The following is a 23,946-nucleotide window of genomic DNA, read 5'->3' as shown; positions in this document are numbered from 1 at the left end:
AAAGGACCAGAAGGAGATTCGCGACCTCTCAGCATTTTCTATATTCAAACCAAACCATAAAAGGTCAATCTTTTTGCTTGGGATTGTGCTGCATTACAACTTTTTTCTACAAACTAGGTAAGTTTTTTTTTACTCCCCCAGTCTGGTTCTCTACATACATAGAAATGGTTTGCTAGAAAATTGCCCGACTGTATTTGTAGGCCATAATTCACATTGTGAAACCCAGCAGTCGATGGATCGAAACCAACCTCTGCTAAATAGTTGTGATTTATAAACTTCATCATTGCATATCAACTGAACTTTTCTGTCAACAGCAAACGTGTCTCGGATCAAAAACACTAGTCAAAATCCTAAATCCCAGTACAACTCGTGCCAAAGGACCAGAAGGAGATTCGCGACCTCTCAGCATTTTCTATATTCAAACCAAACCATAAAAGGTCAATCTTTTTGCTTGGGATTGTGCTGCATTACAACTTTTTTCTACAAACTAGGTAAGTTTTTTTTACTCCCCCAGTCTGGTTCTCTACATACATAGAAATGGTTTGCTAGAAAATTGCCCGACTGTATTTGTAGGCCATAATTCACATTGTGAACTACGTAGATGTTCTTCAAATATGGGAGAAAGGAATCTGTACTTAAAAAAAAAAAAAAAAAAAGCACTCAATGGCACATTTGACTATAAGTAAACTGTGACATGGTGTGGCGTGAAACTGATAATGGCGTTCGTCGGGCATGGGGGATTAGCTCAAGTGGTAGAGCGCTCGCTTAGCATGCGAGAGGTAGCGGGATCGATGCCCGCATTCTCCAATACAATCTTTGGATTCCTTTTTCAGTTGGCCGAGTGAATTGTTTATGCCACCTGCTCGTGGCACACACGTCCAAACCTTGAAGACTTTCAACAATGGCTAAATCAAGCCTTCGATAGCTCAGCTGGTAGAGCGGAGGACTGTAGATCTAAATTAGCAATCCTTAGGTCGCTGGTTCAATTCCGGCTCGAAGGAAGTTTTGTGTATTCTATCAGATGTTTTCAACCTTCTGGCAAATACCAGACAGCTATGCTCTTTCTGGACATGTAGACAGAAACACAACCGGAAAGTTTTTTCTCCAGTTTGCCTTGTGAATTCAAAACTTAGGCAGCAACAGTGCTTTTACTTTATGGAGATGCTGAGCACCAATGTGAAAACGTCTTCAACTGTAGCATGCTACCCAAGCAAAAGGAACCAACGTCCCTGGGTGGACTCGAACCACCAACCTTTCGGTTAACAGCCGAACGCGCTAACCGATTGCGCCACAGAGACACAAACGCCTGCCGAACTTTCGTCTAACAGCCGGACGCACCCACCAGTTTTAACCGGAACCTTAAACAATGGTCAGACACCATTTCCTCTAATGATTTTCAACAATAATATGACACAAGAAAGCAAAAAAAAACAAAGAAACAATTGCAGAACCCCAGGAGTACTCTAGTCGCCAACAAATATGTAATGGCTGAAAATTTACATGTCATCGACCTGAACACAGTCATTAGAATTTTACTCTGTACATCTGTTAACACAAGCAGAGTGGCGCAGCGGAAGCGTGCTGGGCCCATAACCCAGAGGTCGATGGATCGAAGCCATCCTCTGCTAAATTGTGCTGCATTGCATCTTTTTCTACAAACTAGCTAAGTTTTTTTCACTTCCCCATTTTGGTTCTCTATATACAGAGAAATGGTTTGCTAGAAAATTGCTCGACTGTATTTGTAGACCATAATTCACATTGTGAAACCCAGCGGTCAATGGATTGAAACCAACCTCTGCTAAATAGTTGTGTTTTATAAACTTCATCATTGCATATCAACTGAACTTTTCTGTCAACAGCAAACGTGTCTCGGATCAAAAACACTAGTCAAAATCCTAAATCCCAGTACAACTCGTGCCAAAGGACCAGAAGGAGATTCGCGACCTCTCAGCATTTTCTATATTCAAACCAAACCATAAAAGATCAATCTTTTCGCTTGGGATTGTGCTGCATTACAACTTTTTTCTACAAACTAGGTAAGTTTTTTTTCATTCCCCCAGTTTGGTTCTCTATATACAGAGAAATGGTTTACTAGAAAATTGCTCGACTGTATTTGTAGGCCATAATTCACATTGTGAAACCCAGCGGTCGATGGATCGAAACCAACCTCTGCTAAATAGTTGTGTTTTATAAACTTCATCATTGCATATCAACTGAACTTTTCTGTCAACAGCAAACGTGTCTCGGATCAAAAACACTAGTCAAAATCCTAAATCCCAGTACAACTCGTGCCAAAGGACCAGAAGGAGATTCGCGACCTCTCAGCATTTTCTATATTCAAACCAAACCATAAAAGGTCAATCTTTTTGCTTGGGATTGTGCTGCATTACAACTTTTTTCTACAAACTAGGTAAGTTTTTTTTACTCCCCCAGTCTGGTTCTCTACATACATAGAAATGGTTTGCTAGAAAATTGCCCGACTGTATTTGTAGGCCATAATTCACATTGTGAAACCCAGCGGTCGATGGATCGAAACCAACCTCTGCTAAATAGTTGTGATTTATAAACTTCATCATTGCATATCAACTGAACTTTTCTGTCAACAGCAAACGTGTCTCGGATCAAAAACACTAGTCAAAATCCTAAATCCCAGTACAACTCGTGCCAAAGGACCAGAAGGAGATTCGCGACCTCTCAGCATTTTCTATAATCAAACCAAACCATAAAAGGTCAATCTTTTTGCTTGGGATTGTGCTGCATTACAACTTTTTTCTACAAACTAGGTAAGTTTTTTTTACTCCCCCAGTCTGGTTCTCTACATACGTAGAAATGGTTTGCTAGAAAATTGCTCGACTTTATTTGTAGGCCATAATTCACATTGTGAACTCCGTAGATGTTCTTCAAATATGGGAGAAAGGAATCTGTACTTAAAAAAAAAAAAAAAAAAAAAAAAAAAAGCACTCAATGGCACATTTGACTATAAGTAAACTGTGACATGGTGTGGCGTGAAACTGATAATGGCGTTCGTCGGGCATGGGGGATTAGCTCAAGTGGTAGAGCGCTCGCTTAGCATGCGAGAGGTAGCGGGATCGATGCCCGCATTCTCCAATACAATCTTTGGATTCCTTTTTCAGTTGGCCGAGTGAATTGTTTATGCCACCTGCTCGTGGCACACACGTCCAAACCTTGAAGACTTTCAACAATGGCTAAATCAAGCCTTCGATAGCTCAGCTGGTAGAGCGGAGGACTGTAGATCTAAATTAGCAATCCTTAGGTCGCTGGTTCAATTCCGGCTCGAAGGAAGTTTTGTGTATTCTATCAGATGTTTTCAACCTTCTGGCAAATACCAGACAGCTATGCTCTTTCTGGACATGTAGACAGAAACACAACCGGAAAGTTTTTTCTCCAGTTTGCCTTGTGAATTCAAAACTTAGGCAGCAACAGTGCTTTTACTTTATGGAGATGCTGAGCACCAATGTGAAAACGTCTTCAACTGTAGCATGCTACCCAAGCAAAAGGAACCAACGTCCCTGGGTGGACTCGAACCACCAACCTTTCGGTTAACAGCCGAACGCGCTAACCGATTGCGCCACAGAGACACAAACGCCTGCCGAACTTTCGTCTAACAGCCGGACGCACCCACCAGTTTTAACCGGAACCTTAAACAATGGTCAGACACCATTTCCTCTAATGATTTTCAACAATAATATGACACAAGAAAGCAAAAAAAAACAAAGAAACAATTGCAGAACCCCAGGAGTACTCTAGTCGCCAACAAATATGTAATGGCTGAAAATTTACATGTCATCGACCTGAACACAAACAGTCATTAGAATTTTACTCTGTACATCTGTTAACACAAGCAGAGTGGCGCAGCGGAAGCGTGCTGGGCCCATAACCCAGAGGTCGATGGATCGAAGCCATCCTCTGCTAAATTGTGCTGCATTGCATCTTTTTCTACAAACTAGCTAAGTTTTTTTCACTTCCCCATTTTGGTTCTCTATATACAGAGAAATGGTTTGCTAGAAAATTGCTCGACTGTATTTGTAGACCATAATTCACATTGTGAAACCCAGCGGTCAATGGATTGAAACCAACCTCTGCTAAATAGTTGTGTTTTATAAACTTCATCATTGCATATCAACTGAACTTTTCTGTCAACAGCAAACGTGTCTCGGATCAAAAACACTAGTCAAAATCCTAAATCCCAGTACAACTCGTGCCAAAGGACCAGAAGGAGATTCGCGACCTCTCAGCATTTTCTATATTCAAACCAAACCATAAAAGATCAATCTTTTCGCTTGGGATTGTGCTGCATTACAACTTTTTTCTACAAACTAGGTAAGTTTTTTTTCATTCCCCCAGTTTGGTTCTCTATATACAGAGAAATGGTTTACTAGAAAATTGCTCGACTGTATTTGTAGGCCATAATTCACATTGTGAAACCCAGCGGTCGATGGATCGAAACCAACCTCTGCTAAATAGTTGTGTTTTATAAACTTCATCATTGCATATCAACTGAACTTTTCTGTCAACAGCAAACGTGTCTCGGATCAAAAACACTAGTCAAAATCCTAAATCCCAGTACAACTCGTGCCAAAGGACCAGAAGGAGATTCGCGACCTCTCAGCATTTTCTATATTCAAACCAAACCATAAAAGGTCAATCTTTTTGCTTGGGATTGTACTGCATTACAACTTTTTTCTACAAACTAGGTAAGTTTTTTTTACTCCCCCAGTCTGGTTCTCTACATACATAGAAATGGTTTGCTAGAAAATTGCCCGACTGTATTTGTAGGCCATAATTCACATTGTGAAACCCAGCGGTCGATGGATCGAAACCAACCTCTGCTAAATAGTTGTGATTTATAAACTTCATCATTGCATATCAACTGAACTTTTCTGTCAACAGCAAACGTGTCTCGGATCAAAAACACTAGTCAAAATCCTAAATCCCAGTACAACTCGTGCCAAAGGACCAGAAGGAGATTCGCGACCTCTCAGCATTTTCTATAATCAAACCAAACCATAAAAGGTCAATCTTTTTGCTTGGGATTGTGCTGCATTACAACTTTTTTCTACAAACTAGGTAAGTTTTTTTTACTCCCCCAGTCTGGTTCTCTACATACGTAGAAATGGTTTGCTAGAAAATTGCTCGACTTTATTTGTAGGCCATAATTCACATTGTGAACTCCGTAGATGTTCTTCAAATATGGGAGAAAGGAATCTGTACTTAAAAAAAAAAAAAAAAAAAAAAAAAAAAGCACTCAATGGCACATTTGACTATAAGTAAACTGTGACATGGTGTGGCGTGAAACTGATAATGGCGTTCGTCGGGCATGGGGGATTAGCTCAAGTGGTAGAGCGCTCGCTTAGCATGCGAGAGGTAGCGGGATCGATGCCCGCATTCTCCAATACAATCTTTGGATTCCTTTTTCAGTTGGCCGAGTGAATTGTTTATGCCACCTGCTCGTGGCACACACGTCCAAACCTTGAAGACTTTCAACAATGGCTAAATCAAGCCTTCGATAGCTCAGCTGGTAGAGCGGAGGACTGTAGATCTAAATTAGCAATCCTTAGGTCGCTGGTTCAATTCCGGCTCGAAGGAAGTTTTGTGTATTCTATCAGATGTTTTCAACCTTCTGGCAAATACCAGACAGCTATGCTCTTTCTGGACATGTAGACAGAAACACAACCGGAAAGTTTTTTCTCCAGTTTGCCTTGTGAATTCAAAACTTAGGCAGCAACAGTGCTTTTACTTTATGGAGATGCTGAGCACCAATGTGAAAACGTCTTCAACTGTAGCATGCTACCCAAGCAAAAGGAACCAACGTCCCTGGGTGGACTCGAACCACCAACCTTTCGGTTAACAGCCGAACGCGCTAACCGATTGCGCCACAGAGACACAAACGCCTGCCGAACTTTCGTCTAACAGCCGGACGCACCCACCAGTTTTAACCGGAACCTTAAACAATGGTCAGACACCATTTCCTCTAATGATTTTCAACAATAATATGACACAAGAAAGCAAAAAAAAACAAAGAAACAATTGCAGAACCCCAGGAGTACTCTAGTCGCCAACAAATATGTAATGACTGAAAATTTACATGTCATCGACCTGAACACAAACAGTCATTAGAATTTTACTCTGTACATCTGTTAACACAAGCAGAGTGGCGCAGCGGAAGCGTGCTGGGCCCATAACCCAGAGGTCGATGGATCGAAGCCATCCTCTGCTAAATTGAGCTGCATTGCATCTTTTTCTACAAACTAGCTAAGTTTTTTTCACTTCCCCATTTTGGTTCTCTATATACAGAGAAATGGTTTGCTAGAAAATTGCTCGACTGTATTTGTAGACCATAATTCACATTGTGAAACCCAGCGGTCAATGGATTGAAACCAACCTCTGCTAAATAGTTGTGTTTTATAAACTTCATCATTGCATATCAACTGAACTTTTCTGTCAACAGCAAACGTGTCTCGGATCAAAAACACTAGTCAAAATCCTAAATCCCAGTACAACTCGTGCCAAAGGACCAGAAGGAGATTCGCGACCTCTCAGCATTTTCTATATTCAAACCAAACCATAAAAGATCAATCTTTTCGCTTGGGATTGTGCTGCATTACAACTTTTTTCTACAAACTAGGTAAGTTTTTTTTCATTCCCCCAGTTTGGTTCTCTATATACAGAGAAATGGTTTACTAGAAAATTGCTCGACTGTATTTGTAGGCCATAATTCACATTGTGAAACCCAGCGGTCGATGGATCGAAACCAACCTCTGCTAAATAGTTGTGTTTTATAAACTTCATCATTGCATATCAACTGAACTTTTCTGTCAACAGCAAACGTGTCTCGGATCAAAAACACTAGTCAAAATCCTAAATCCCAGTACAACTCGTGCCAAAGGACCAGAAGGAGATTCGCGACCTCTCAGCATTTTCTATATTCAAACCAAACCATAAAAGGTCAATCTTTTTGCTTGGGATTGTGCTGCATTACAACTTTTTTCTACAAACTAGGTAAGTTTTTTTTACTCCCCCAGTCTGGTTCTCTACATACATAGAAATGGTTTGCTAGAAAATTGCCCGACTGTATTTGTAGGCCATAATTCACATTGTGAAACCCAGCGGTCGATGGATCGAAACCAACCTCTGCTAAATAGTTGTGATTTATAAACTTCATCATTGCATATCAACTGAACTTTTCTGTCAACAGCAAACGTGTCTCGGATCAAAAACACTAGTCAAAATCCTAAATCCCAGTACAACTCGTGCCAAAGGACCAGAAGGAGATTCGCGACCTCTCAGCATTTTCTATATTCAAACCAAACCATAAAAGGTCAATCTTTTTGCTTGGGATTGTGCTGCATTACAACTTTTTTCTACAAACTAGGTAAGTTTTTTTTACTCCCCCAGTCTGGTTCTCTACATACATAGAAATGGTTTGCTAGAAAATTGCCCGACTGTATTTGTAGGCCATAATTCACATTGTGAACTACGTAGATGTTCTTCAAATATGGGAGAAAGGAATCTGTACTTAAAAAAAAAAAAAAAAAAAGCACTCAATGGCACATTTGACTATAAGTAAACTGTGACATGGTGTGGCGTGAAACTGATAATGGCGTTCGTCGGGCATGGGGGATTAGCTCAAGTGGTAGAGCGCTCGCTTAGCATGCGAGAGGTAGCGGGATCGATGCCCGCATTCTCCAATACAATCTTTGGATTCCTTTTTCAGTTGGCCGAGTGAATTGTTTATGCCACCTGCTCGTGGCACACACGTCCAAACCTTGAAGACTTTCAACAATGGCTAAATCAAGCCTTCGATAGCTCAGCTGGTAGAGCGGAGGACTGTAGATCTAAATTAGCAATCCTTAGGTCGCTGGTTCAATTCCGGCTCGAAGGAAGTTTTGTGTATTCTATCAGATGTTTTCAACCTTCTGGCAAATACCAGACAGCTATGCTCTTTCTGGACATGTAGACAGAAACACAACCGGAAAGTTTTTTCTCCAGTTTGCCTTGTGAATTCAAAACTTAGGCAGCAACAGTGCTTTTACTTTATGGAGATGCTGAGCACCAATGTGAAAACGTCTTCAACTGTAGCATGCTACCCAAGCAAAAGGAACCAACGTCCCTGGGTGGACTCGAACCACCAACCTTTCGGTTAACAGCCGAACGCGCTAACCGATTGCGCCACAGAGACACAAACGCCTGCCGAACTTTCGTCTAACAGCCGGACGCACCCACCAGTTTTAACCGGAACCTTAAACAATGGTCAGACACCATTTCCTCTAATGATTTTCAACAATAATATGACACAAGAAAGCAAAAAAAAACAAAGAAACAATTGCAGAACCCCAGGAGTACTCTAGTCGCCAACAAATATGTAATGGCTGAAAATTTACATGTCATCGACCTGAACACAGTCATTAGAATTTTACTCTGTACATCTGTTAACACAAGCAGAGTGGCGCAGCGGAAGCGTGCTGGGCCCATAACCCAGAGGTCGATGGATCGAAGCCATCCTCTGCTAAATTGTGCTGCATTGCATCTTTTTCTACAAACTAGCTAAGTTTTTTTCACTTCCCCATTTTGGTTCTCTATATACAGAGAAATGGTTTGCTAGAAAATTGCTCGACTGTATTTGTAGACCATAATTCACATTGTGAAACCCAGCGGTCAATGGATTGAAACCAACCTCTGCTAAATAGTTGTGTTTTATAAACTTCATCATTGCATATCAACTGAACTTTTCTGTCAACAGCAAACGTGTCTCGGATCAAAAACACTAGTCAAAATCCTAAATCCCAGTACAACTCGTGCCAAAGGACCAGAAGGAGATTCGCGACCTCTCAGCATTTTCTATATTCAAACCAAACCATAAAAGATCAATCTTTTCGCTTGGGATTGTGCTGCATTACAACTTTTTTCTACAAACTAGGTAAGTTTTTTTTCATTCCCCCAGTTTGGTTCTCTATATACAGAGAAATGGTTTACTAGAAAATTGCTCGACTGTATTTGTAGGCCATAATTCACATTGTGAAACCCAGCGGTCGATGGATCGAAACCAACCTCTGCTAAATAGTTGTGTTTTATAAACTTCATCATTGCATATCAACTGAACTTTTCTGTCAACAGCAAACGTGTCTCGGATCAAAAACACTAGTCAAAATCCTAAATCCCAGTACAACTCGTGCCAAAGGACCAGAAGGAGATTCGCGACCTCTCAGCATTTTCTATATTCAAACCAAACCATAAAAGGTCAATCTTTTTGCTTGGGATTGTGCTGCATTACAACTTTTTTCTACAAACTAGGTAAGTTTTTTTTACTCCCCCAGTCTGGTTCTCTACATACATAGAAATGGTTTGCTAGAAAATTGCCCGACTGTATTTGTAGGCCATAATTCACATTGTGAAACCCAGCGGTCGATGGATCGAAACCAACCTCTGCTAAATAGTTGTGATTTATAAACTTCATCATTGCATATCAACTGAACTTTTCTGTCAACAGCAAACGTGTCTCGGATCAAAAACACTAGTCAAAATCCTAAATCCCAGTACAACTCGTGCCAAAGGACCAGAAGGAGATTCGCGACCTCTCAGCATTTTCTATAATCAAACCAAACCATAAAAGGTCAATCTTTTTGCTTGGGATTGTGCTGCATTACAACTTTTTTCTACAAACTAGGTAAGTTTTTTTTACTCCCCCAGTCTGGTTCTCTACATACGTAGAAATGGTTTGCTAGAAAATTGCTCGACTTTATTTGTAGGCCATAATTCACATTGTGAACTCCGTAGATGTTCTTCAAATATGGGAGAAAGGAATCTGTACTTAAAAAAAAAAAAAAAAAAAAAAAAAAAAGCACTCAATGGCACATTTGACTATAAGTAAACTGTGACATGGTGTGGCGTGAAACTGATAATGGCGTTCGTCGGGCATGGGGGATTAGCTCAAGTGGTAGAGCGCTCGCTTAGCATGCGAGAGGTAGCGGGATCGATGCCCGCATTCTCCAATACAATCTTTGGATTCCTTTTTCAGTTGGCCGAGTGAATTGTTTATGCCACCTGCTCGTGGCACACACGTCCAAACCTTGAAGACTTTCAACAATGGCTAAATCAAGCCTTCGATAGCTCAGCTGGTAGAGCGGAGGACTGTAGATCTAAATTAGCAATCCTTAGGTCGCTGGTTCAATTCCGGCTCGAAGGAAGTTTTGTGTATTCTATCAGATGTTTTCAACCTTCTGGCAAATACCAGACAGCTATGCTCTTTCTGGACATGTAGACAGAAACACAACCGGAAAGTTTTTTCTCCAGTTTGCCTTGTGAATTCAAAACTTAGGCAGCAACAGTGCTTTTACTTTATGGAGATGCTGAGCACCAATGTGAAAACGTCTTCAACTGTAGCATGCTACCCAAGCAAAAGGAACCAACGTCCCTGGGTGGACTCGAACCACCAACCTTTCGGTTAACAGCCGAACGCGCTAACCGATTGCGCCACAGAGACACAAACGCCTGCCGAACTTTCGTCTAACAGCCGGACGCACCCACCAGTTTTAACCGGAACCTTAAACAATGGTCAGACACCATTTCCTCTAATGATTTTCAACAATAATATGACACAAGAAAGCAAAAAAAAACAAAGAAACAATTGCAGAACCCCAGGAGTACTCTAGTCGCCAACAAATATGTAATGGCTGAAAATTTACATGTCATCGACCTGAACACAAACAGTCATTAGAATTTTACTCTGTACATCTGTTAACACAAGCAGAGTGGCGCAGCGGAAGCGTGCTGGGCCCATAACCCAGAGGTCGATGGATCGAAGCCATCCTCTGCTAAATTGTGCTGCATTGCATCTTTTTCTACAAACTAGCTAAGTTTTTTTCACTTCCCCATTTTGGTTCTCTATATACAGAGAAATGGTTTGCTAGAAAATTGCTCGACTGTATTTGTAGACCATAATTCACATTGTGAAACCCAGCGGTCAATGGATTGAAACCAACCTCTGCTAAATAGTTGTGTTTTATAAACTTCATCATTGCATATCAACTGAACTTTTCTGTCAACAGCAAACGTGTCTCGGATCAAAAACACTAGTCAAAATCCTAAATCCCAGTACAACTCGTGCCAAAGGACCAGAAGGAGATTCGCGACCTCTCAGCATTTTCTATATTCAAACCAAACCATAAAAGATCAATCTTTTCGCTTGGGATTGTGCTGCATTACAACTTTTTTCTACAAACTAGGTAAGTTTTTTTTCATTCCCCCAGTTTGGTTCTCTATATACAGAGAAATGGTTTACTAGAAAATTGCTCGACTGTATTTGTAGGCCATAATTCACATTGTGAAACCCAGCGGTCGATGGATCGAAACCAACCTCTGCTAAATAGTTGTGTTTTATAAACTTCATCATTGCATATCAACTGAACTTTTCTGTCAACAGCAAACGTGTCTCGGATCAAAAACACTAGTCAAAATCCTAAATCCCAGTACAACTCGTGCCAAAGGACCAGAAGGAGATTCGCGACCTCTCAGCATTTTCTATATTCAAACCAAACCATAAAAGGTCAATCTTTTTGCTTGGGATTGTACTGCATTACAACTTTTTTCTACAAACTAGGTAAGTTTTTTTTACTCCCCCAGTCTGGTTCTCTACATACATAGAAATGGTTTGCTAGAAAATTGCCCGACTGTATTTGTAGGCCATAATTCACATTGTGAAACCCAGCGGTCGATGGATCGAAACCAACCTCTGCTAAATAGTTGTGATTTATAAACTTCATCATTGCATATCAACTGAACTTTTCTGTCAACAGCAAACGTGTCTCGGATCAAAAACACTAGTCAAAATCCTAAATCCCAGTACAACTCGTGCCAAAGGACCAGAAGGAGATTCGCGACCTCTCAGCATTTTCTATAATCAAACCAAACCATAAAAGGTCAATCTTTTTGCTTGGGATTGTGCTGCATTACAACTTTTTTCTACAAACTAGGTAAGTTTTTTTTACTCCCCCAGTCTGGTTCTCTACATACGTAGAAATGGTTTGCTAGAAAATTGCTCGACTTTATTTGTAGGCCATAATTCACATTGTGAACTCCGTAGATGTTCTTCAAATATGGGAGAAAGGAATCTGTACTTAAAAAAAAAAAAAAAAAAAAAAAAAAAAGCACTCAATGGCACATTTGACTATAAGTAAACTGTGACATGGTGTGGCGTGAAACTGATAATGGCGTTCGTCGGGCATGGGGGATTAGCTCAAGTGGTAGAGCGCTCGCTTAGCATGCGAGAGGTAGCGGGATCGATGCCCGCATTCTCCAATACAATCTTTGTATTCCTTTTTCAGTTGGCCGAGTGAATTGTTTATGCCACCTGCTCGTGGCACACACGTCCAAACCTTGAAGACTTTCAACAATGGCTAAATCAAGCCTTCGATAGCTCAGCTGGTAGAGCGGAGGACTGTAGATCTAAATTAGCAATCCTTAGGTCGCTGGTTCAATTCCGGCTCGAAGGAAGTTTTGTGTATTCTATCAGATGTTTTCAACCTTCTGGCAAATACCAGACATCTATGCTCTTTCTGGACATGTAGACAGAAACACAACCGGAAAGTTTTTTCTCCAGTTTGCCTTGTGAATTCAAAACTTAGGCAGCAACAGTGCTTTTACTTTATGGAGATGCTGAGCACCAATGTGAAAACGTCTTCAACTGTAGCATGCTACCCAAGCAAAAGGAACCAACGTCCCTGGGTGGACTCGAACCACCAACCTTTCGGTTAACAGCCGAACGCGCTAACCGATTGCGCCACAGAGACACAAACGCCTGCCGAACTTTCGTCTAACAGCCGGACGCACCCACCAGTTTTAACCGGAACCTTAAACAATGGTCAGACACCATTTCCTCTAATGATTTTCAACAATAATATGACACAAGAAAGCAAAAAAAAACAAAGAAACAATTGCAGAACCCCAGGAGTACTCTAGTCGCCAACAAATATGTAATGGCTGAAAATTTACATGTCATCGACCTGAACACAAACAGTCATTAGAATTTTACTCTGTACATCTGTTAACACAAGCAGAGTGGCGCAGCGGAAGCGTGCTGGGCCCATAACCCAGAGGTCGATGGATCGAAGCCATCCTCTGCTAAATTGTGCTGCATTGCATCTTTTTCTACAAACTAGCTAAGTTTTTTTCACTTCCCCATTTTGGTTCTCTATATACAGAGAAATGGTTTGCTAGAAAATTGCTCGACTGTATTTGTAGACCATAATTCACATTGTGAAACCCAGCGGTCAATGGATTGAAACCAACCTCTGCTAAATAGTTGTGTTTTATAAACTTCATCATTGCATATCAACTGAACTTTTCTGTCAACAGCAAACGTGTCTCGGATCAAAAACACTAGTCAAAATCCTAAATCCCAGTACAACTCGTGCCAAAGGACCAGAAGGAGATTCGCGACCTCTCAGCATTTTCTATATTCAAACCAAACCATAAAAGATCAATCTTTTCGCTTGGGATTGTGCTGCATTACAACTTTTTTCTACAAACTAGGTAAGTTTTTTTTCATTCCCCCAGTTTGGTTCTCTATATACAGAGAAATGGTTTACTAGAAAATTGCTCGACTGTATTTGTAGGCCATAATTCACATTGTGAAACCCAGCGGTCGATGGATCGAAACCAACCTCTGCTAAATAGTTGTGTTTTATAAACTTCATCATTGCATATCAACTGAACTTTTCTGTCAACAGCAAACGTGTCTCGGATCAAAAACACTAGTCAAAATCCTAAATCCCAGTACAACTCGTGCCAAAGGACCAGAAGGAGATTCGCGACCTCTCAGCATTTTCTATATTCAAACCAAACCATAAAAGGTCAATCTTTTTGCTTGGGATTGTACTGCATTACAACTTTTTTCTACAAACTAGGTAAGTTTTTTTTACTCCCCCAGTCTGGTTCTCTACATACATAGAAATGGTTTGCTAGAAAATTGCCCGACTGTATTTGTAGGCCATAATTCACATTGTGAAACCCAGCGGTCGATGGATCGAAACCAACCTCTGCTAAATAGTTGTGATTTATAAACTTCATCATTGCATATCAACTGAACTTTTCTGTCAACAGCAAACGTGTCTCGGATCAAAAACACTAGTCAAAATCCTAAATCCCAGTACAACTCGTGCCAAAGGACCAGAAGGAGATTCGCGACCTCTCAGCATTTTCTATAATCAAACCAAACCATAAAAGGTCAATCTTTTTGCTTGGGATTGTGCTGCATTACAACTTTTTTCTACAAACTAGGTAAGTTTTTTTTACTCCCCCAGTCTGGTTCTCTACATACGTAGAAATGGTTTGCTAGAAAATTGCTCGACTTTATTTGTAGGCCATAATTCACATTGTGAACTCCGTAGATGTTCTTCAAATATGGGAGAAAGGAATCTGTACTTAAAAAAAAAAAAAAAAAAAAAAAAAAAAGCACTCAATGGCACATTTGACTATAAGTAAACTGTGACATGGTGTGGCGTGAAACTGATAATGGCGTTCGTCGGGCATGGGGGATTAGCTCAAGTGGTAGAGCGCTCGCTTAGCATGCGAGAGGTAGCGGGATCGATGCCCGCATTCTCCAATACAATCTTTGGATTCCTTTTTCAGTTGGCCGAGTGAATTGTTTATGCCACCTGCTCGTGGCACACACGTCCAAACCTTGAAGACTTTCAACAATGGCTAAATCAAGCCTTCGATAGCTCAGCTGGTAGAGCGGAGGACTGTAGATCTAAATTAGCAATCCTTAGGTCGCTGGTTCAATTCCGGCTCGAAGGAAGTTTTGTGTATTCTATCAGATGTTTTCAACCTTCTGGCAAATACCAGACAGCTATGCTCTTTCTGGACATGTAGACAGAAACACAACCGGAAAGTTTTTTCTCCAGTTTGCCTTGTGAATTCAAAACTTAGGCAGCAACAGTGCTTTTACTTTATGGAGATGCTGAGCACCAATGTGAAAACGTCTTCAACTGTAGCATGCTACCCAAGCAAAAGGAACCAACGTCCCTGGGTGGACTCGAACCACCAACCTTTCGGTTAACAGCCGAACGCGCTAACCGATTGCGCCACAGAGACACAAACGCCTGCCGAACTTTCGTCTAACAGCCGGACGCACCCACCAGTTTTAACCGGAACCTTAAACAATGGTCAGACACCATTTCCTCTAATGATTTTCAACAATAATATGACACAAGAAAGCAAAAAAAAACAAAGAAACAATTGCAGAACCCCAGGAGTACTCTAGTCGCCAACAAATATGTAATGGCTGAAAATTTACATGTCATCGACCTGAACACAAACAGTCATTAGAATTTTACTCTGTACATCTGTTAACACAAGCAGAGTGGCGCAGCGGAAGCGTGCTGGGCCCATAACCCAGAGGTCGATGGATCGAAGCCATCCTCTGCTAAATTGAGCTGCATTGCATCTTTTTCTACAAACTAGCTAAGTTTTTTTCACTTCCCCATTTTGGTTCTCTATATACAGAGAAATGGTTTGCTAGAAAATTGCTCGACTGTATTTGTAGACCATAATTCACATTGTGAAACCCAGCGGTCAATGGATTGAAACCAACCTCTGCTAAATAGTTGTGTTTTATAAACTTCATCATTGCATATCAACTGAACTTTTCTGTCAACAGCAAACGTGTCTCGGATCAAAAACACTAGTCAAAATCCTAAATCCCAGTACAACTCGTGCCAAAGGACCAGAAGGAGATTCGCGACCTCTCAGCATTTTCTATATTCAAACCAAACCATAAAAGATCAATCTTTTCGCTTGGGATTGTGCTGCATTACAACTTTTTTCTACAAACTAGGTAAGTTTTTTTTCATTCCCCCAGTTTGGTTCTCTATATACAGAGAAATGGTTTACTAGAAAATTGCTCGACTGTATTTGTAGGCCATAATTCACATTGTGAAACCCAGCGGTCGATGGATCGAAACCAACCTCTGCTAAATAGTTGTGTTTTATAAACTTCATCATTGCATATCAACTGAACTTTTCTGTCAACAGCAAACGTGTCTCGGATCAAAAACACTAGTCAAAATCCTAAATCCCAGTACAACTCGTGCCAAAGGACCAGAAGGAGATTCGCGACCTCTCAGCATTTTCTATATTCAAACCAAACCATAAAAGGTCAATCTTTTTGCTTGGGATTGTGCTGCATTACAACTTTTTTCTACAAACTAGGTAAGTTTTTTTTACTCCCCCAGTCTGGTTCTCTACATACATAGAAATGGTTTGCTAGAAAATTGCCCGACTGTATTTGTAGGCCATAATTCACATTGTGAAACCCAGCGGTCGATGGATCGAAACCAACCTCTGCTAAATAGTTGTGATTTATAAACTTCATCATTGCATATCAACTGAACTTTTCTGTCAACAGCAAACGTGTCTCGGATCAAAAACACTAGTCAAAATCCTAAATCCCAGTACAACTCGTGCCAAAGGACCAGAAGGAGATTCGCGACCTCTCAGCATTTTCTATATTCAAACCAAACCATAAAAGGTCAATCTTTTTGCTTGGGATTGTGCTGCATTACAACTTTTTTCTACAAACTAGGTAAGTTTTTTTTACTCCCCCAGTCTGGTTCTCTACATACATAGAAATGGTTTGCTAGAAAATTGCCCGACTGTATTTGTAGGCCATAATTCACATTGTGAACTACGTAGATGTTCTTCAAATATGGGAGAAAGGAATCTGTACTTAAAAAAAAAAAAAAAAAAAGCACTCAATGGCACATTTGACTATAAGTAAACTGTGACATGGTGTGGTGTGAAACTGATAATGGCGTTCGTCGGGCATGGGGGATTAGCTCAAGTGGTAGAGCGCTCGCTTAGCATGCGAGAGGTAGCGGGATCGATGCCCACATTCTCCAATACAATCTTTGGATTCCTTTTTCAGTTGGCCGAGTGAATTGTTTTTGCCACCTGCTCGTGGCACACACGTCCAAACCTTGAAGACTTTCAACAATGGCTAAATCAAGCCTTCGATAGCTCAGCTGGTAGAGCGGAGGACTGTAGATCTAAATTAGCAATCCTTAGGTCGCTGGTTCAATTCCGGCTCGAAGGAAGTTTTGTGTATTCTATCAGATGTTTTCAACCTTCTGGCAAATACCAGACAGCTATGCTCTTTCTGGACATGTAGACAGAAACACAACCGGAAAGTTTTTTCTCCAGTTTGCCTTGTGAATTCAAAACTTAGGCAGCAACAGTGCTTTTACTTTATGGAGATGCTGAGCACCAATGTGAAAACGTCTTCAACTGTAGCATGCTACCCAAGCAAAAGGAACCAACGTCCCTGGGTGGACTCGAACCACCAACCTTTCGGTTAACAGCCGAACGCGCTAACCGATTGCGCCACAGAGACACAAACGCCTGCCGAACTTTCGTCTAACAGCCGGACGCACCCACCAGTTTTAACCGGAACCTTAAACAATGGTCAGACACCATTTCCTCTAATGATTTTCAACAATAATATGACACAAGAAAGCAAAAAAAAACAAAGAAACAATTGCAGAACCCCAGGAGTACTCTAGTCGCCAACAAATATGTAATGGCTGAAAATTTACATGTCATCGACCTGAACACAAACAGTCATTAGAATTTTACTCTGTACATCTGTTAACACAAGCAGAGTGGTGCAGCGGAAGCGTGCTGGGCCCATAACCCAGAGGTCGATGGATCGAAGCCATCCTCTGCTAAATTGTGCTGCATTGCATCTTTTTCTACAAACTAGCTAAGTTTTTTTCACTTCCCCATTTTGGTTCTCTATATACAGAGAAATGGTTTGCTAGAAAATTGCTCGACTGTATTTGTAGACCATAATTCACATTGTGAAACCCAGCGGTCAATGGATTGAAACCAACCTCTGCTAAATAGTTGTGTTTTATAAACTTCATCATTGCATATCAACTGAACTTTTCTGTCAACAGCAAACGTGTCTCGGATCAAAAACACTAGTCAAAATCCTAAATCCCAGTACAACTCGTGCCAAAGGACCAGAAGGAGATTCGCGACCTCTCAGCATTTTCTATATTCAAACCAAACCATAAAAGATCAATCTTTTCGCTTGGGATTGTGCTGCATTACAACTTTTTTCTACAAACTAGGTAAGTTTTTTTTCATTCCCCCAGTTTGGTTCTCTACATACATAGAAATGGTTTACTAGAAAATTGCTCGACTGTATTTGTAGGCCATAATTCACATTGTGAAACCCAGCGGTCGATGGATCGAAACCAACCTCTGCTAAATAGTTGTGTTTTATAAACTTCATCATTGCATATCAACTGAACTTTTCTGTCAACAGCAAACGTGTCTCGGATCAAAAACACTAGTCAAAATCCTAAATCCCAGTACAACTCGTGCCAAAGGACCAGAAGGAGATTCGCGACCTCTCAGCATTTTCTATATTCAAACCAAACCATAAAAGGTCAATCTTTTTGCTTGGGATTGTGCTGCATTACAACTTTTTTCTACAAACTAGGTAAGTTTTTTTTACTCCCCCAGTCTGGTTCTCTACATACATAGAAATGGTTTGCTAGAAAATTGCCCGACTGTATTTGTAGGCCATAATTCACATTGTGAAACCCAGCGGTCGATGGATCGAAACCAACCTCTGCTAAATAGTTGTGATTTATAAACTTCATCATTGCATATCAACTGAACTTTTCTGTCAACAGCAAACGTGTCTCGGATCAAAAACACTAGTCAAAATCCTAAATCCCAGTACAACTCGTGCCAAAGGACCAGAAGGAGATTCGCGACCTCTCAGCATTTTCTATATTCAAACCAAACCATAAAAGGTCAATCTTTTTGCTTGGGATTGTGCTGCATTACAACTTTTTTCTACAAACTAGGTAAGTTTTTTTTACTCCCCCAGTCTGGTTCTCTACATACATAGAAATGGTTTGCTAGAAAATTGCCCGACTGTATTTGTAGGCCATAATTCACATTGTGAACTACGTAGATGTTCTTCAAATATGGGAGAAAGGAATCTGTACTTAAAAAAAAAAAAAAAAAAAGCACTCAATGGCACATTTGACTATAAGTAAACTGTGACATGGTGTGGTGTGAAACTGATAATGGCGTTCGTCGGGCATGGGGGATTAGCTCAAGTGGTAGAGCGCTCGCTTAGCATGCGAGAGGTAGCGGGATCGATGCCCACATTCTCCAATACAATCTTTGGATTCCTTTTTCAGTTGGCCGAGTGAATTGTTTTTGCCACCTGCTCGTGGCACACACGTCCAAACCTTGAAGACTTTCAACAATGGCTAAATCAAGCCTTCGATAGCTCAGCTGGTAGAGCGGAGGACTGTAGATCTAAATTAGCAATCCTTAGGTCGCTGGTTCAATTCCGGCTCGAAGGAAGTTTTGTGTATTCTATCAGATGTTTTCAACCTTCTGGCAAATACCAGACAGCTATGCTCTTTCTGGACATGTAGACAGAAACACAACCGGAAAGTTTTTTCTCCAGTTTGCCTTGTGAATTCAAAACTTAGGCAGCAACAGTGCTTTTACTTTATGGAGATGCTGAGCACCAATGTGAAAACGTCTTCAACTGTAGCATGCTACCCAAGCAAAAGGAACCAACGTCCCTGGGTGGACTCGAACCACCAACCTTTCGGTTAACAGCCGAACGCGCTAACCGATTGCGCCACAGAGACACAAACGCCTGCCGAACTTTCGTCTAACAGCCGGACGCACCCACCAGTTTTAACCGGAACCTTAAACAATGGTCAGACACCATTTCCTCTAATGATTTTCAACAATAATATGACACAAGAAAGCAAAAAAAAAACAAAGAAACAATTGCAGAACCCCAGGAGTACTCTAGTCGCCAACAAATATGTAATGGCTGAAAATTTACATGTCATCGACCTGAACACAAACAGTCATTAGAATTTTACTCTGTACATCTGTTAACACAAGCAGAGTGGCGCAGCGGAAGCGTGCTGGGCCCATAACCCAGAGGTCGATGGATCGAAGCCATCCTCTGCTAAATTGTGCTGCATTGCATCTTTTTCTACAAACTAGCTAAGTTTTTTTCACTTCCCCATTTTGGTTCTCTATATACAGAGAAATGGTTTGCTAGAAAATTGCTCGACTGTATTTGTAGACCATAATTCACATTGTGAAACCCAGCGGTCAATGGATTGAAACCAACCTCTGCTAAATAGTTGTGTTTTATAAACTTCATCATTGCATATCAACTGAACTTTTCTGTCAACAGCAAACGTGTCTCGGATCAAAAACACTAGTCAAAATCCTAAATCCCAGTACAACTCGTGCCAAAGGACCAGAAGGAGATTCGCGACCTCTCAGCATTTTCTATATTCAAACCAAACCATAAAAGATCAATCTTTTCGCTTGGGATTGTGCTGCATTACAACTTTTTTCTACAAACTAGGTAAGTTTTTTTTCATTCCCCCAGTTTGGTTCTCTACATACATAGAAATGGTTTACTAGAAAATTGCTCGACTGTATTTGTAGGCCATAATTCACATTGTGAAACCCAGCGGTCGATGGATCGAAACCAACCTCTGCTAAATAGTTGTGTTTTATAAACTTCATCATTGCATATCAACTGAACTTTTCTGTCAACAGCAAACGTGTCTCGGATCAAAAACACTAGTCAAAATCCTAAATCCCAGTACAACTCGTGCCAAAGGACCAGAAGGAGATTCGCGACCTCTCAGCATTTTCTATATTCAAACCAAACCATAAAAGGTCAATCTTTTTGCTTGGGATTGTGCTGCATTACAACTTTTTTCTACAAACTAGGTAAGTTTTTTTTACTCCCCCAGTCTGGTTCTCTACATACATAGAAATGGTTTGCTAGAAAATTGCCCGACTGTATTTGTAGGCCATAATTCACATTGTGAAACCCAGCGGTCGATGGATCAAAACCAACCTCTGCTAAATAGTTGTGATTTATAAACTTCATCATTGCATATCAACTGAACTTTTCTGTCAACAGCAAACGTGTCTCGGATCAAAAACACTAGTCAAAATCCTAAATCCCAGTACAACTCGTGCCAAAGGACCAGAAGGAGATTCGCGACCTCTCAGCATTTTCTATATTCAAACCAAACCATAAAAGGTCAATCTTTTTGCTTGGGATTGTGCTGCATTACAACTTTTTTCTACAAACTAGGTAAGTTTTTTTTACTCCCCCAGTCTGGTTCTCTACATACATAGAAATGGTTTGCTAGAAAATTGCCCGACTGTATTTGTAGGCCATAATTCACATTGTGAACTACGTAGATGTTCTTCAAATATGGGAGAAAGGAATCTGTACTTAAAAAAAAAAAAAAAAAAAGCACTCAATGGCACATTTGACTATAAGTAAACTGTGACATGGTGTGGTGTGAAACTGATAATGGCGTTCGTCGGGCATGGGGGATTAGCTCAAGTGGTAGAGCGCTCGCTTAGCATGCGAGAGGTAGCGGGATCGATGCCCACATTCTCCAATACAATCTTTGGATTCCTTTTTCAGTTGGCCGAGTGAATTGTTTTTGCCACCTGCTCGTGGCACACACGTCCAAACCTTGAAGACTTTCAACAATGGCTAAATCAAGCCTTCGATAGCTCAGCTGGTAGAGCGGAGGACTGTAGATCTAAATTAGCAATCCTTAGGTCGCTGGTTCAATTCCGGCTCGAAGGAAGTTTTGTGTATTCTATCAGATGTTTTCAACCTTCTGGCAAATACCAGACAGCTATGCTCTTTCTGGACATGTAGACAGAAACACAACCGGAAAGTTTTTTCTCCAGTTTGCCTTGTGAATTCAAAACTTAGGCAGCAACAGTGCTTTTACTTTATGGAGATGCTGAGCACCAATGTGAAAACGTCTTCAACTGTAGCATGCTACCCAAGCAAAAGGAACCAACGTCCCTGGGTGGACTCGAACCACCAACCTTTCGGTTAACAGCCGAACGCGCTAACCGATTGCGCCACAGAGACACAAACGCCTGCCGAACTTTCGTCTAACAGCCGGACGCACCCACCAGTTTTAACCGGAACCTTAAACAATGGTCAGACACCATTTCCTCTAATGATTTTCAACAATAATATGACACAAGAAAGCAAAAAAAAACAAAGAAACAATTGCAGAACCCCAGGAGTACTCTAGTCGCCAACAAATATGTAATGGCTGAAAATTTACATGTCATCGACATGAACACAAACAGTCATTAGAATTTTACTCTGTACATCTGTTAACACAAGCAGAGTGGCGCAGCGGAAGCGTGCTGGGCCCATAACCCAGAGGTCGATGGATCGAAACCATCCTCTGCTAAATTGTGCTGCATTGCATCTTTTTCTACAAACTAGCTAAGTTTTTTTTCACTTCCCCATTTTGGTTCTCTATATACAGAGAAATGGTTTGCTAGAAAATTGCTCGACTGTATTTGTAGACCATAATTCACATTGTGAAACCCAGCGGTCAATGGATTGAAACCAACCTCTGCTAAATAGTTGTGTTTTATAAACTTCATCATTGCATATCAACTGAACTTTTCTGTCAACAGCAAACGTGTCTCGGATCAAAAACACTAGTCAAAATCCTAAATCCCAGTACAACTCGTGCCAAAGGACCAGAAGGAGATTCGCGACCTCTCAGCATTTTCTATATTCAAACCAAACCATAAAAGATCAATCTTTTCGCTTGGGATTGTGCTGCATTACAACTTTTTTCTACAAACTAGGTAAGTTTTTTTTCATTCCCCCAGTTTGGTTCTCTATATACAGAGAAATGGTTTACTAGAAAATTGCTCGACTGTATTTGTAGGCCATAATTCACATTGTGAAACCCAGCGGTCGATGGATCGAAACCAACCTCTGCTAAATAGTTGTGTTTTATAAACTTCATCATTGCATATCAACTGAACTTTTCTGTCAACAGCAAACGTGTCTCGGATCAAAAACACTAGTCAAAATCCTAAATCCCAGTACAACTCGTGCCAAAGGACCAGAAGGAGATTCGCGACCTCTCAGCATTTTCTATATTCAAACCAAACCATAAAAGGTCAATCTTTTTGCTTGGGATTGTGCTGCATTACAACTTTTTTCTACAAACTAGGTAAGTTTTTTTTACTCCCCCAGTCTGGTTCTCTACATACATAGAAATGGTTTGCTAGAAAATTGCCCGACTGTATTTGTAGGCCATAATTCACATTGTGAAACCCAGCGGTCGATGGATCGAAACCAACCTCTGCTAAATAGTTGTGTTTTATAAACTTCATCATTGCATATCAACTGAACTTTTCTGTCAACAGCAAACGTGTCTCGGATCAAAAACACTAGTCAAAATCCTAAATCCCAGTACAACTCGTGCCAAAGGACCAGAAGGAGATTCGCGACCTCTCAGCATTTTCTATATTCAAACCAAACCATAAAAGGTCAATCTTTTTGCTTGGGATTGTGCTGCATTACAACTTTTTTCTACAAACTAGGTAAGTTTTTTTTACTCCCCCAGTCTGGTTCTCTACATACGTAGAAATGGTTTACTAGAAAATTGCTCGACTGTATTTGTAGGCCATAATTCACATTGTGAAACCCAGCGGTCGATGGATCGAAACCAACCTCTGCTAAATAGTTGTGTTTTATAAACTTCATCATTGCATATCAACTGAACTTTTCTGTCAACAGCAAACGTGTCTCGGATCAAAAACACTAGTCAAAATCCTAAATCCCAGTACAACTCGTGCCAAAGGACCAGAAGGAGATTCGCGACCTCTCAGCATTTTCTATATTCAAACCAAACCATAAAAGGTCAATCTTTTTGCTTGGGATTGTGCTGCATTACAACTTTTTTCTACAAACTAGGTAAGTTTTTTTTACTCCCCCAGTCTGGTTCTCTACATACATAGAAATGGTTTGCTAGAAAATTGCCCGACTGTATTTGTAGG

General features: G+C 40.7%; 17 non-coding genes across 17 annotated transcripts; all 17 read left to right on the top strand.

The window, feature by feature from the left end:
* Positions 1 to 734: 734 nt before the first annotated feature.
* TRNAA-AGC (transfer RNA alanine (anticodon AGC)) lies at positions 735 to 807 on the top strand. Its single transcript has one exon. It is a non-coding gene; the product is annotated as a tRNA-Ala (tRNA).
* A 108-nt stretch (positions 808 to 915) lies between these two features.
* Positions 916 to 1,001, top strand: TRNAY-GUA (transfer RNA tyrosine (anticodon GUA)). Its single transcript is given in 2 exon segments — positions 916 to 952; positions 966 to 1,001. It is a non-coding gene; the product is annotated as a tRNA-Tyr (tRNA).
* Positions 1,002 to 3,035: 2,034 nt separating this feature from the next.
* On the top strand, positions 3,036 to 3,108 carry TRNAA-AGC (transfer RNA alanine (anticodon AGC)). Its single transcript has one exon. It is a non-coding gene; the product is annotated as a tRNA-Ala (tRNA).
* Positions 3,109 to 3,216: 108 nt separating this feature from the next.
* Positions 3,217 to 3,302, top strand: TRNAY-GUA (transfer RNA tyrosine (anticodon GUA)). The gene is given in 2 exon segments: positions 3,217 to 3,253; positions 3,267 to 3,302. It is a non-coding gene; the product is annotated as a tRNA-Tyr (tRNA).
* Positions 3,303 to 5,340: 2,038 nt separating this feature from the next.
* On the top strand, positions 5,341 to 5,413 carry TRNAA-AGC (transfer RNA alanine (anticodon AGC)). The gene has a single exon. It is a non-coding gene; the product is annotated as a tRNA-Ala (tRNA).
* Positions 5,414 to 5,521: 108 nt separating this feature from the next.
* Positions 5,522 to 5,607, top strand: TRNAY-GUA (transfer RNA tyrosine (anticodon GUA)). The gene is given in 2 exon segments: positions 5,522 to 5,558; positions 5,572 to 5,607. It is a non-coding gene; the product is annotated as a tRNA-Tyr (tRNA).
* Positions 5,608 to 7,636: 2,029 nt separating this feature from the next.
* Positions 7,637 to 7,709, top strand: TRNAA-AGC (transfer RNA alanine (anticodon AGC)). Its single transcript has one exon. It is a non-coding gene; the product is annotated as a tRNA-Ala (tRNA).
* A 108-nt stretch (positions 7,710 to 7,817) lies between these two features.
* TRNAY-GUA (transfer RNA tyrosine (anticodon GUA)) lies at positions 7,818 to 7,903 on the top strand. Its single transcript is given in 2 exon segments — positions 7,818 to 7,854; positions 7,868 to 7,903. It is a non-coding gene; the product is annotated as a tRNA-Tyr (tRNA).
* Positions 7,904 to 9,937: 2,034 nt separating this feature from the next.
* TRNAA-AGC (transfer RNA alanine (anticodon AGC)) lies at positions 9,938 to 10,010 on the top strand. Its single transcript has one exon. It is a non-coding gene; the product is annotated as a tRNA-Ala (tRNA).
* Positions 10,011 to 10,118: 108 nt separating this feature from the next.
* TRNAY-GUA (transfer RNA tyrosine (anticodon GUA)) lies at positions 10,119 to 10,204 on the top strand. The gene is given in 2 exon segments: positions 10,119 to 10,155; positions 10,169 to 10,204. It is a non-coding gene; the product is annotated as a tRNA-Tyr (tRNA).
* A 2,038-nt stretch (positions 10,205 to 12,242) lies between these two features.
* TRNAA-AGC (transfer RNA alanine (anticodon AGC)) lies at positions 12,243 to 12,315 on the top strand. Its single transcript has one exon. It is a non-coding gene; the product is annotated as a tRNA-Ala (tRNA).
* Positions 12,316 to 12,423: 108 nt separating this feature from the next.
* On the top strand, positions 12,424 to 12,509 carry TRNAY-GUA (transfer RNA tyrosine (anticodon GUA)). The gene is given in 2 exon segments: positions 12,424 to 12,460; positions 12,474 to 12,509. It is a non-coding gene; the product is annotated as a tRNA-Tyr (tRNA).
* Positions 12,510 to 14,547: 2,038 nt separating this feature from the next.
* TRNAA-AGC (transfer RNA alanine (anticodon AGC)) lies at positions 14,548 to 14,620 on the top strand. The gene has a single exon. It is a non-coding gene; the product is annotated as a tRNA-Ala (tRNA).
* Positions 14,621 to 14,728: 108 nt separating this feature from the next.
* On the top strand, positions 14,729 to 14,814 carry TRNAY-GUA (transfer RNA tyrosine (anticodon GUA)). Its single transcript is given in 2 exon segments — positions 14,729 to 14,765; positions 14,779 to 14,814. It is a non-coding gene; the product is annotated as a tRNA-Tyr (tRNA).
* Positions 14,815 to 17,024: 2,210 nt separating this feature from the next.
* On the top strand, positions 17,025 to 17,110 carry TRNAY-GUA (transfer RNA tyrosine (anticodon GUA)). Its single transcript is given in 2 exon segments — positions 17,025 to 17,061; positions 17,075 to 17,110. It is a non-coding gene; the product is annotated as a tRNA-Tyr (tRNA).
* A 2,210-nt stretch (positions 17,111 to 19,320) lies between these two features.
* Positions 19,321 to 19,406, top strand: TRNAY-GUA (transfer RNA tyrosine (anticodon GUA)). The gene is given in 2 exon segments: positions 19,321 to 19,357; positions 19,371 to 19,406. It is a non-coding gene; the product is annotated as a tRNA-Tyr (tRNA).
* Positions 19,407 to 21,617: 2,211 nt separating this feature from the next.
* Positions 21,618 to 21,703, top strand: TRNAY-GUA (transfer RNA tyrosine (anticodon GUA)). The gene is given in 2 exon segments: positions 21,618 to 21,654; positions 21,668 to 21,703. It is a non-coding gene; the product is annotated as a tRNA-Tyr (tRNA).
* Positions 21,704 to 23,946: the final 2,243 nt, after the last annotated feature.

The sequence above is a fragment of the Dendrobates tinctorius genome, unplaced genomic scaffold (assembly GCF_039654945.1).
Source record: "Dendrobates tinctorius isolate UK_male_01 unplaced genomic scaffold, ASM3965494v1 ptg000251l, whole genome shotgun sequence".
NCBI classification, from domain to species: domain Eukaryota; kingdom Metazoa; phylum Chordata; class Amphibia; order Anura; family Dendrobatidae; genus Dendrobates; species Dendrobates tinctorius.
Note: the sequence above shows the minus strand (reverse complement) of the source record. Positions and strands in the feature narration are given on the sequence as shown.